Raw genomic sequence first — 12306 nt, 5'->3', positions numbered from 1 at the left:
AGATTTCAAGAACATTTCTGACCGTTAACTTCCATTAATTTGAGGCACTTAGCCAGAAAGTGATGGGTTTGATCTGTTTGGTGATGGCTCGGCAGTGATTGAGGTAACTGCTCTCAGGCCCCTGGACCAGGGCTGATAGAGATTAATTAAGTGTCTTCTGTCAATGAACGTGCACTCACATTTAAAAGACATTTAGACAGGTATATGGATAGGAAAGGTTCAGAGGGATATGGGTCAAATGCAGGTGCATGGGACTAGCCAGGTAGGCACCATGGTCAGCATGGATGAGTTGGGCTGAAGGGCCTGTTTCCATGCTGTATGACTCTTTGGCTCTATCAGTGGATGACAATGATTGGCTGAATGATTCCCACAATGCAGGCTATGTTAACTTTCTCGGCATCCATCACAAAGGACCCTCACCATCCAGGACATGCCCTCTTCTCATTACTACCATTGGGGAGGAGGTACAGGAGCCTGAAGACCCACAGGTTCAGAAACAGCTTCTTCCCCTCCACCATCAGATTTATGAAGAGTCCATGAACCCATAAACACTACCTCATTATTCTTTTTTTAATTGCACTATTTAATTTTGCAATTTATAGTAATTTTATTTCTTTGCACTGTACTGCTGCTGCAAAACAACAAATTTCACGTCATATAAGTCAGTGATCATAAATCTGATTCTGATTCTAATTCTGGCTTCATGCTAAAAGCAAAAGCTTCTGGGTGATCTATCAGAAGAAATCTGTCAGTAGATACCAGCAGAGTAAAGGCATGAGTTTGGATCAGAGAGATTAGCAGAGTTGGGACTTATAACTGTTTTTAAGGATTTTCAGTGTTTATCTCCTGGATCCTATCTTTCATTCAGGGTATATTTGTCCATTCTCATCCAAACTTACCCTCATCCAAGTAACCAGGTCAAGTATCCAGGAGCAAGTGACACACCAACTGAATCCCCAAAGATGGTCCACCAACCACAAGGCACAAGGTGGGAGTGTGATGGAATACTTTTCACTTGACAGAGAGATTGCATCTGGAACACCCATCATTCCTTCAGCTGCCAAGCCTCGAAACTGTGGAATTCTCTCTCCAATCCCATCGGCCCCTCCACTTTTCTCTCCCCCTCCAAGACATTTCCTAAAACCAATGCACTCGCCCAATCATTTCCCTGTTGGTCCTAATATCTTTTTAAGTGACTCCACATTGAGTGTTGTTTGGTGGCATGGGATGTTCAAGGTAAGTTGTCAATGTTGAGGTATTGAAAGGCAAGACTTCTTCACCTCTCTTTCCCCCCCCCCCCGAGGCATTCCTTAAAACCAACAATTTCACCCAATTGTTTGGTCATTTGTCTGAAAATATCTTGTACTTTGGGCAGCCCAACATGTCCATGCCGACCTTTTTGGCATTTATACCTTTCCCATTAGGGCTGTATCTTTCTACACCTTGAATATTTAAGTGCCTTAAACGTGGTGACTGAGTCTGACTTCACCACCTCTTCTGGCAGCGAGTTCCAGATATCAACCACTCCCTGTTAAAAAACATTCCCCTCGTATCCCCTTTAAAATTCCTTCCTCGTGCCTTGACCCTATCCCCGTTTTGATACCCTACCAGAGAAAAAGTATTCAGTCTTCCCTATCTAAGATTTTAGATACCTCTATCAGGGCATCCCTCAGCCTCCTTACTCCAGGGAAAATAGATGCAACCTATTCAATCTCTCCTTATAACTAAGGTGGCCCAATGTCAAATTTAGTTTGATGGTGACTTGTGTAAAGCATCTTGGGATGTAAACCATACACATAAATGCAAGGTCTCTTAAAGGGAATTCTGCCAATTAATTCATAATATTTTGTTCTCCAGGACATTAAATCTAGTAATTTGAATTCATTGAATGGATTAAAATGGCACATTCTTTAAATACTCAAAAAATCAAATTATTCAAATTAAGTAGGGGTACATTTGGTTTTCTGCTTATGTGTAAAACAGGCAAGAGTAAATCAGCAATTGTTTAACATTGCTCCTGATTTATAATTCCATCTCTGTCAGAATTATCCCTCTTTGATTTATCAGAAGTAGACTGCTGATTGAACTTTGCTCTCCAATTCCGACATGCTTACAGCATTAATCTAATTCTTTTTTTTTTATGGACGCTGATGGATTTCCAGCATTTTCTGTTTTTGTTCCTGGTCCAAGTGAGTAGAAACAACAAGGAAAATTAATAAAATATGGGAAAAAAATGGTTCAGCAATGGTTTCAAAATGTTGTTGTAAACCTTGCCATTGGGCTATTTAAATGAACTTCGGAAAACACTGGAAAATTGCATAGCCTCTGGAAATAATATTATAAGAACCAAATCTTGATATAATTAACTTCAAACTGGTGGGCGCATCTGGTGCTGGTATAAAATCCAGATTGGAAGTGGCACTAATCGTCTCACTGCTGGTAGCTGTGCCTTCAACTGCTGAGGTCCTGCACTCTGGAATTCTCATCCTGAAGTTTCTACCTCTCCATTTCTCTCTTCTTCATTATAACTGCTTAAAACCTACTCCTTTGGCCACAGCTATTTGATCTTACCTAATTTCCCTTTATGTGGCATGGTGTCAGACCTCGTCTAACAACTCTCCTTTGATGCACCTTGGGATATTTTATTCTGTTTAAAATATGATATGCTAATTATTGTCATTGCAATTATTTAGAAATCTAGAGTTAGGGGTTTTTTTTCCCACGGCGACAATGGCTAACATGAGGGGACATAATTTTAAGGTGATTGGAGGAAGATATAAGGGGTAAGTTTTTTACTCGGAGAGTGGTGGGTGCGTGGAACGCACTGCCAGCAGAGGTTGTGGGGGCAGATACATTAGGGACATCTAACAGACTCTTAGATAGACACATGAATGATAGAGAAATGGGGGGCATTGCGGTAGGGAAGGTTTAGATAGACTTTAGAGCAGGATAGAATGTCAGCACAACATTGTGGGCCAAAGGGCCTGTACTGTGCTGTAATGTTCTATGTTCTATGTTCTAGGGCTATGGATTCCTCCTATTCTGCCAATCACGCGTACATTAATTGAATAGACAATTACAAACTATCCCACCCTGTCTCACACACTCCCAAGTTTAATGGAAATCCTTTTTCAGAAGGAATCTTGTTGGTAACTGGTGATTGGTTTCTTATTGTCACATGTACCGAGATACAGTGAAAAGCGTTGTTTTGCATGCCATCCAAGTAAACAATATAAACTACAAGGGCCTCGACCAGGTAGATTGTGAGATCAAGAGTTCACCTTCAGCATACAAGAGGTCCATTCAAGAGTCTGCTAACAGTAAGATAGAAGCTGTCATCCAGTCTGGTGGTACGTGCTTTCAAGCTTCTGTATATTCTGTCCAGAAGAACAGATGTACTTATGTATGGAACCACACTGAAGACCTACATAGGTCTAGGAATATAATCAAAGACCCTTCCTACCCCGGTCATTCTCTCTTCTCCCCTCCCTCGTCAGACAGAATATACAGAAGCTTGAAAGCACATACTACCAGATTCAATGACAGTTTCTACCCTGTTGTTATCAGACTCTTGAACGAACCTCCTGTACACTAAAGATGAACTCTTGATCTACCTCGTCGTGGCCCTTGCACCTGCACTGCACTTTCTCTGTAGCTGCAACACTACATTCTGCATTCTGTTTTCTTTCCACTACCCTGATGCACTTATATATGGCATGATCTGCCTGGATGGCACGCAGACAAAAGCCTTTCACTGTGCCTCAGTACATGTGACAATAAGAAACCAATAGCATCAATACAGCATGTTCACCGCAAGCGCGTTGTGAACAAGTAATGAGATTTGTGACATCGGTTCAAATGTTCGGACACTTTTCCAAAACAAAGGCACTGAATGCTTTTTTTTTCCTTTTAATGACTGCTCTTGTTGGTCAAGACTTACCGAGACATGCAACAGTAGTCAGTAAGTCTGACACAAGTTGCAAAATAATTATGCTGTAAAACAGGTCTGAAGGTTTCATTCTCCACTGGCGTCTTTGAAACTGTTGATACATTGTTATGGTGAAAATTACAGGAAGCTCATTGCAAAGCTGAATTGCTCAATTTGTCCCTATGGAGGTTTTGTCATCAAGACCCCTATTGTACTTTTGTTCTTCTGTCAGGTAGAAGTCCTTATATTAAAAAAAGCACTTTCTAGATAGCAGACGGAGGATTTGAATTGGGGTGGTGTTGGTGGGTGGAGGGAGGCTCGTTTCATGCTCAGTGATGTGAGAGAGGATGTTTGCTGGGGTTTGCAAGTGGCATTGTTAGACCTGGAACCATCCAGCAGAAGCAAGGCACGGATGAACACACCCCTCTTCAGTATCAGCCTCCGTTCCAAACTCGCGCAGGAAGTGATCCTGAAGAAGGGTCCTGACCCAAAACGTTGACTGCCTGCTTTTCTCCACGGATGCTGCCTGAGTTCCTCCAGCATCATAGTGTTTTTCATCTAGATTCCAGCATCTGCAGTCCTTTGTTTCTCCAGTGAGAATCTTCTATTGTCCACTGGCTGTTATAGAGTCATAGAACAATACAACACGGATACAGGCCCTTCGGCCCAACCAGTCCATGCAGACCACAGTGCCCACCCAGCTAGTCCCAATTTCCTGTGTTCGGCCCATATCCCTCCAAGCCCCGCGCCTCCATGTACCTATCCAAGTGCTTCTTAAATGATACTCTTGTACCTGCCTCACCCACTTCCTCTGGCAGCTCGTTCCATATACTCTCCACCCTCTGCATAAAGAAGTTGCCCCTCAGGTCCCTTTTAAATCTTTCCCATCTCACCCTAAATTTATGCCCCCTAGTTTTGGACTCCCCTACCCTGGGGAAACAACTGTTACTATCCACCTTATCTATGCCTCTCATAATTTTAAACATTTCTATAAGGTCGCCCTTCATTCTCCTACATTCCAAGGAATAAAGACCAAGCCTGACCACCCGCTCCCCATAGCTCTGGCCCGCTAGGCCTGGCAACATCCTCGTAAATCTTTTCTGCACTCTTTCCAGTTTAACCACGTCTTTCCCCTAAAGGGGTGACAAAACTGTCCACAGTACTCCAAGTGCGGCCTCACCAACAACTTTCCAAGTGCAATATAACGTCTCAATTCCTATACTCACTGCCCTGACTGATGAAGGCCAGCGTGCCAAACGCCTTTTTCACTACCCTGTCTACCTGTGACGCTGCTTTCAACATTCTGAACAAAGACACCATATCAGTGCTGATGACTGGACTCAACGCAGTAGAATCAGCAGTCAGGTCTAATGAAGGCTTTTTGTGTGGAAGTCCTTGGTCATTTGAGTTCAGCCTACATGTGGAACCAAGCCTCAAAAATGAAAGGCCAATACGTAACCCACTTTGAGAGGAACAGAATGAAGGACTTGTATTTCTACACAGCCTTTTGCAACCTCAGAACCTTCCCAATGTACTTTATGGCCAATTAGGGCAAAATTTGGTTGCCCCTTAAGGTGGCCAGGACCCCTGATGCAGGGTTCCAACCCGAAACGTCGACAATTCCTTTCCCCCTCACAGATGCTGCTCGACCCTCTGAGTTCCTCCAGCAGATTTGTTTGTTGCTCATGAGTTTTCTATTCTGTCCACTGCTAATGAAAGCTCACTACCCATGCAACGTACTATTACCAATGCACTGAGGGGTAGGTGGTTTAAAGTGGATCTATCACACAAATGTGCTTATGGGCTACCTTAGAGGTCAAAGAACAGTGGTAACACTCGAAGAATGGGGGGGGCCAAGGGGGGCAAGAATAAAATGTTATATCACCAGTTGCTCTTTCAGGCAGAGTATTGTTTCTCATTTGTACTCCCTCAAACTTCTTCCTTTGTTTTCACAGATAGTGTAGACAGCCGGTATCTTCTCCCCAGGGTCGAAATGTCTAATTCTAGAGGGTGTGCATTTAAGGTGAGAGGGTGGATGTTCAAAGGAGATGTGCGGGGCAGGTTTTTTACACAAAGAGTGGTGGGTGCCTGGAATACGCTGCCTGGGGTGGTGGTGGAGGCAGATACAATAGAGGCATTCAAGAGGCTCTTAGATAGGCAGGGAATGTGCAGGATATGGAGGGATAGGCAGAAGGGATGAATTTATTTGGGCACTTAATTACTAGTTTAATTAGTTTGGCACAACATCGTGGGCCGAAAGGCCTGTTCCTATGCTGTACTGTTCTGTGTTCTATTACTCAGAGGTTCCTGTGTCAACAATCCACAAATATGTTGAAATGTGCTTGTGAAGTATTTATAAGCAAACCTGGAGGGAGTCATACAAAATCCCTCTGGCCACCATTTTTGCAAAAAGGTTAACCTATCATGAGAGACAAAGGTTAGGACACCAGAGGAACATTAAACCGTCGCATAAACCTGCTCACCGCTGGTACTATACAAGGTTCCCTTGACCCCAAATGCATCAAAGTCACCTCATGGAGTGAGACAGACAAAAAAATGAGTTCAGTTGCTCTGGTTCATCACTGGGTCTTCTCTTGATGTGTTTTTAATCTGATTTCTCCCTGTGTAGACCAATGACATTCTGGTCCCTCTTCTGCCTCTACTAATAACCGTTTCTGATGGGAATGGCTGGTGCTGATTTAATTTTACAGTTCTCCATCCTTAGCTAATTACAAGCATTCATTCAGAATCAGTTATCTGATGTCCACGGCCTGTAATTCAATGTAAGTAAGAGACAGGTAACCAGCATCTATTAAATTCTGTGTTGTTTAACAATAATTAAAGTCAGGTGGGACTAGTTTTAATATTGCTGCAGGAAATGTGGGTTCCTAAATTCAAAAGCATCTTTTATATTCTTCTTGCTAACCAGATTTGAAATGATTGCTTAATAATGATAGGGTTTATTAAAGTGTACATTCTTTACCTCAGTGAGACTAAAAAACTTTGTGGTGAAATGAAGCTTGTCTAGACAAAATATTTAACAAATCAACATACGGCGATGATTATGGGGATCAAAATACCAGCTGCAGGTATCTTAAGAAGAATTTAAACACTTTTTGAAATCTAATTATTGTTTGCAAGGTTAAAGATGTTTGAAGAAGATTCTCTTCTCAGAGCTGTCAATTATCTGTCCACAGCAGTTCTATCAGGTAATGGCGACAAACTTACCCTGCTCCTGTTGTTGGGTCCATTACACAGGGAGCTTCAACCATTCAACAATGGCCAAAGCCCTCCTGACATGGCCTCAGATATTTTCTGCATCTTCTGCAGAGAGTGCTGGCAGGAGTGTTCTGCTTCAAAATGGGATCAGTTTGATGTTGACACAAGGGATTCTGTAGATGCTGGAATCTGGAGCAATACACACAAAGTGCTGGAGGAACTCAGCAGGTCAGGCAGCATCCATGGAGGGAAATAAACAGTCGATGTTTCAGGCCGAGACCCTTCATCAGGACTGGAAAGGAAGAGGGCAGAAGCCAGAATAAGAAGGTGGGGGGAGGGGGAGGACCACACACAGGCAGCTGATAGGTGAGTCCAGGTGACAGGAGGAAGGCAAGTGGGTGGGGGTGGGGGGGGGAAGATATAAGAAGCTGAGAGGTGATCGGTAGAAGAGACAAAGGGCTGAAGAAGAAGGAATCCGGTAGGAGAGGGCAGAGGCCCATGGAATAATCATCAGTTTGATGTTGCATTCTAATGGATATCATGAGCTTTCTGCTCTTCACGCCATGAACAAAAGGGATCCCAAGATTGCAAACCTGCTTTTAATTGGTTTGGTTTATTATTGTCACATGTACCAAGGTACAGTGACAAACTTTGTTTTGCATGCCATCCATACAAATCATTTCATCACATCAGTGCATCGAGGTAGTACAAGGGAAAGGCAATAACAGAGTGCAGAATGGAGTGTTACAGTTACAGAGAAAGTGCAGTGCAGGCAGACTATAAGGTGCAAGGTTAAGTACCAGGAAGGCGTTTAGAATCAGGTGCGGAGGTAATATGGCTTTTAAAGTCAAGGAAAACCTTTCAACCCATCCTGGCTCCCTGGAAGGGGTTTACTTTCCAAAGGTAATTGTTTCTCATTAAAGAATGCCTCCTTTGGCTGGAGGCATTCTTTAATGAGAAACAATTCCCAATCAACAGGAACACTGGGGGGAAAATAGGAGGAAAAATGGGAAAATTGACAGGAACAGACATTGGGCAAATGATGTTAGAAATCGTATTATGTAGCAACACACACAAAGTGCTGGAGGAACTCAGAAGGTCAGGCAGCACCACGGAGGGAAATAAACAGTCGACGTCTCGGGCCGAGACCCTTCAATGGGACCGGAAAGGAACAGGGCAGAAGCTAGAATAGGCAGGTGGGGAAAGGGGCATCTGCCTTTTAGATGCAATGCAATCCAGTTTTCTCTTGACCTGATGTAGGTCACTCCCAGGTCAAATCACGCCAGGTCCGAAAGTGACCAATCACTTCCGCACATGTTGGCTCTCCTGACCTCCTTCTAGCTTCAAGTACAACCTAATGATGCCACTGATTACCCAGTGCCTGACTCCATCTCTACCAACATAAACTGGAGCTCAAAACTCCAAACGACGACCAACATAGAATACTCTCAGCAGAATGAAGAGCACATGGTGCTAGATTTTTGACTTTCCCATATTTTAAAGGGATACTCTGCTGACACACTGCCATATTCCAGCCGCAAGCTACACTTGACCTCATTCCAGCTCCTTAAATGCACTCCTCCATTCTACCCCTGACCCCATACCATCCCAACTCACTCCACACCCCAACTACATTTCACACTGACCCCACTCTCCACTCATGACAAGAACGTAAGAAGCTGCAGAGAGTAGTGGGCTCTGCCCAATACATCACGGACACATCCTTCCCCACCATTGGTAGTACCTACAGGAGGTGCTGCATCAAGAAGGCAACATCCATCATCAAAGATCCCCACCATCCGGGCCATGCCATCTTCTCGCAGCTCCCATTGGGCAGGAGGTACAGAAGCCCGAAGTCCCACACCACCAGGTTCAAGAGCAGCTACTTCCCTTCAACCATTCGGTTCTTGAATCAACTAGCACAACCCTGATCACTGCAGCTTAGCAACACTATAACCACTTGATTACTTTGCACTGATGGACTTTGTTGTTGTTCTAATTGTGCCTTTGCTTGTAAAAATTGTGTTTGATTTATGTTTTTCTTGTGAATATCGTGTATCTAATGCTATGTGCCTGTGATGCTGGTACAACTAAGTTTTCCTTTGCACCTGTGCATACATGTACTTGCGCATATTACAATAACCTCAATTTTGACTTTGAGATTGGATTGACTGGGCTTTTTTTCCCAGGAGGATGAGGGGTGGCCTGATAGAAGTATACAAAATTTTAAGAGGAATAGATAGGGCAGATAGTCAGAATCCTTTTCTCATGGTAGGGGGGATCAAAACCAGGAAGGCACTGGTTTAAGGTGGGAGGAGGAACTTCAAGGGGAGTTTGTTACACAGAGAGTGGTTGATATCTGGAATGTGCTGCCAGAGAAGGTGGAGCGGTCAGGTACAATTACTACATTCAAGAGACATTTAGTCCACTTGAAAAGCAAAGCATAGAAGGATATGGACCTAATGTGGGAAATGGGTGGCACAGTAGTGTAGCGGTTAGCGTAACACTATTACAGCGCCAGCGACCCGGGTTCAATTCTGGCCACTGTCTGTAAGGAGTTTGTATGTTCTCCCTGTGTCTACGTGAGCTTCCTCCAGATGCTCCGGTTTCCTCCCACATTCCAAAAACGTACGGGTTAGGAAGTTGTGGGCATGCTATGTTGGCACCGGAAGCGTGGCAACACTCACAGGCTGCCCCCAGAAGACTCTACACAAAAGATGCATTTGACTGTGTGTTTCGATGTACATGTGACTAATAAGTAAATACCTTATCTTATCTAAAATGAGACCACTGTGGATGGTCAGCATGGATGTGATGGGCCAAAGGGCCTGTTTCAATGCTGCATTATACAGTGAGATGGACTCTGACCTCACAATCTACCTTGTTTTGACCTTGCACCTTATTGCACTGCACTTTCTCTGTAGCTGTGACACTTTACTCTGTACTGTTATTGTTTTTACCTGTACTATCTTATGCACTCTGTACTATCTCAATGTAACTGCACTATGTGATGAATTGACCTGTACGATTGGTACGTAAGACAAGTTTTTCACTGTACCTCAGTACAAGTGACAATAATAATAAACCAATACCAACAAATACCAACTACTCTATGACTCTAGGCTTTGGAATTAGAAACTCATTAGTCTAGTAGAAGATGCGGTATAACACCATCATGTGAGGGTCCTGCCAAGTGTATCCTGGGAGTGGTCATGCATGATTAGTGTGTGTACGATTCTGACTGGGGTGCACTTGGAGTCACTGATCACCATAATTTTCCCATTGGCACCCAGTGAGACTGGGTAATTTCAGGTGTCTCACCAGCCTACTGAAACTAACCAGCACTGACTGCCGTCTTATCTGTCCTTCAGAAAGAGGAATTTACCACAAGATTCAAACCCCACGCCACTCAAGAAGTGCTCCACAGCTGCACAATTACACAGGTACACCAAGTCTGAGTGGTAGAACTGGACACATGGAGAGAGATTCCCGAATAAGGAGCCGGAAAACCACAGGGCAGAATCGTGGGCTCGGGGCTGTAGGCACTCAGAGAGATCAATACTGCCAAGAACAAATGGTTGGTAAACTGGATCCTATTCGGCCCAACTGATCTATGCAACCATGATGCCCATTTGTCCCATTTGCCTGAATTCAGCCCATATCCCTCTAAACCTTTCCTTTCCATGTGCCTGTCCAAGTGCCTTTTAAGTGTAGTTCATGTACCTGCCTCAACCATTTCCTCTGGCAGCTCATTCCATATACTGACCACCTTCTGGGTGAAACAGTTGCCCTTCAGGTTCCTGTTATTGGGAAGAATTTTGATGACTTTACAGGTATGATTAAAGTCAGAAGATACAGAAAAATCCCATCTATCAAGCACACACACACACACACACACACACACACACACACACACACACACACACACACACACACACACACACACACACACACGTACACATTTCTAATCATCCATTGCAGGGGTCATACATTGGAACATATCATGGCAGCTGTAGAATTTGAACTCGATTAATAGTCTGTCACTCCATTTCATGGGGCCCTGTCACTGAAGTCACTGTAGTTAAAGGAAGAAGAAAGCACTCTAAATTAAATTAAATTGGTAAGTTGGTTTATTATTGTCACATGTACCGAGGAACAGTGAAAAACTTGTCTTCCATACCGTTCATACAGATCAATTCATTGCACAGTGCATTGAGGTAGCAGAAAATCATCAGTGAACATTTGGTGGATGTAAGATCTTCGAGATCCATCACTGGTGAGGTTTATGGGCCCTGTTGCTCTGAGTAGCAAATTGCAATTGTTTCCCCACACCATTTTGGTGGACATTCTCAAAGCAAATGGAAAAGGAATTCTTTGAAACTGAGATAGAGACCAACCCGAGTGATCCAGGATGATTGTTGACCACTTTGAAGGTTTGCAAGGATACACATCCATCAAAGCTATTTTAATTGGGATCGGGAACGATTTCAACATGTTCCAAAGACCCACAAAGCATGAGAGCCTCCGCTTATCCTCAGGTAGTTCAGAAAACTTGAAAGGGTCATTAAAATCAGAAAATACCTTTGTATTTCTAAATGGGTTTCCTGAAACCATTTATTGGTATTGGTATTGGTTTATTATTGTCACTTGTACCGAGGTACAGTGAAAAACTTGTCTTGCATATCGATCGTACAGGTCAATTCATTACACAGTGCAATTACATTGAGTTAGTACAGAGTGCATTGAGGTAGTACAGGTAAAAACAATAACAGTACAGAGTAAAGTGTCTCAGCTACAGAGAAAGTGCAGTGCAATAAGGTGCAAGGTCACAACAAGGTAGATCATGAGGTCAGAGTCCATCTCATCGTATAAGGAAACCTTAACTAGTATCCACCAATTCAGGTCTATTGTACAGGGATTCACTGTATTCGGCTGGGGAGTCACCTCTTTCTTCCTGTGGTAGACCAGACCAGACACAGGATGGGAGACCCCATTCCATTCAAAGGGGATTCACAACCTCTGCATCAGGAGCAGGTGAACCAGGACTGGTGCTCCTGGGAAGTGGGTGCATCCAACGTCTCATCTGAAGCTTGCACCTCCAACATTCTGCGCTCGAGTGTTATCCTTGATATTTATGCAAAGCCATGGAAAATGGTCAA

Source organism: Pristis pectinata, chromosome 19 (genome assembly GCF_009764475.1).
Source record: "Pristis pectinata isolate sPriPec2 chromosome 19, sPriPec2.1.pri, whole genome shotgun sequence".
In the NCBI taxonomy this organism is placed as follows: domain Eukaryota; kingdom Metazoa; phylum Chordata; class Chondrichthyes; order Rhinopristiformes; family Pristidae; genus Pristis; species Pristis pectinata.
This window is presented reverse-complemented; position numbering follows the sequence as displayed.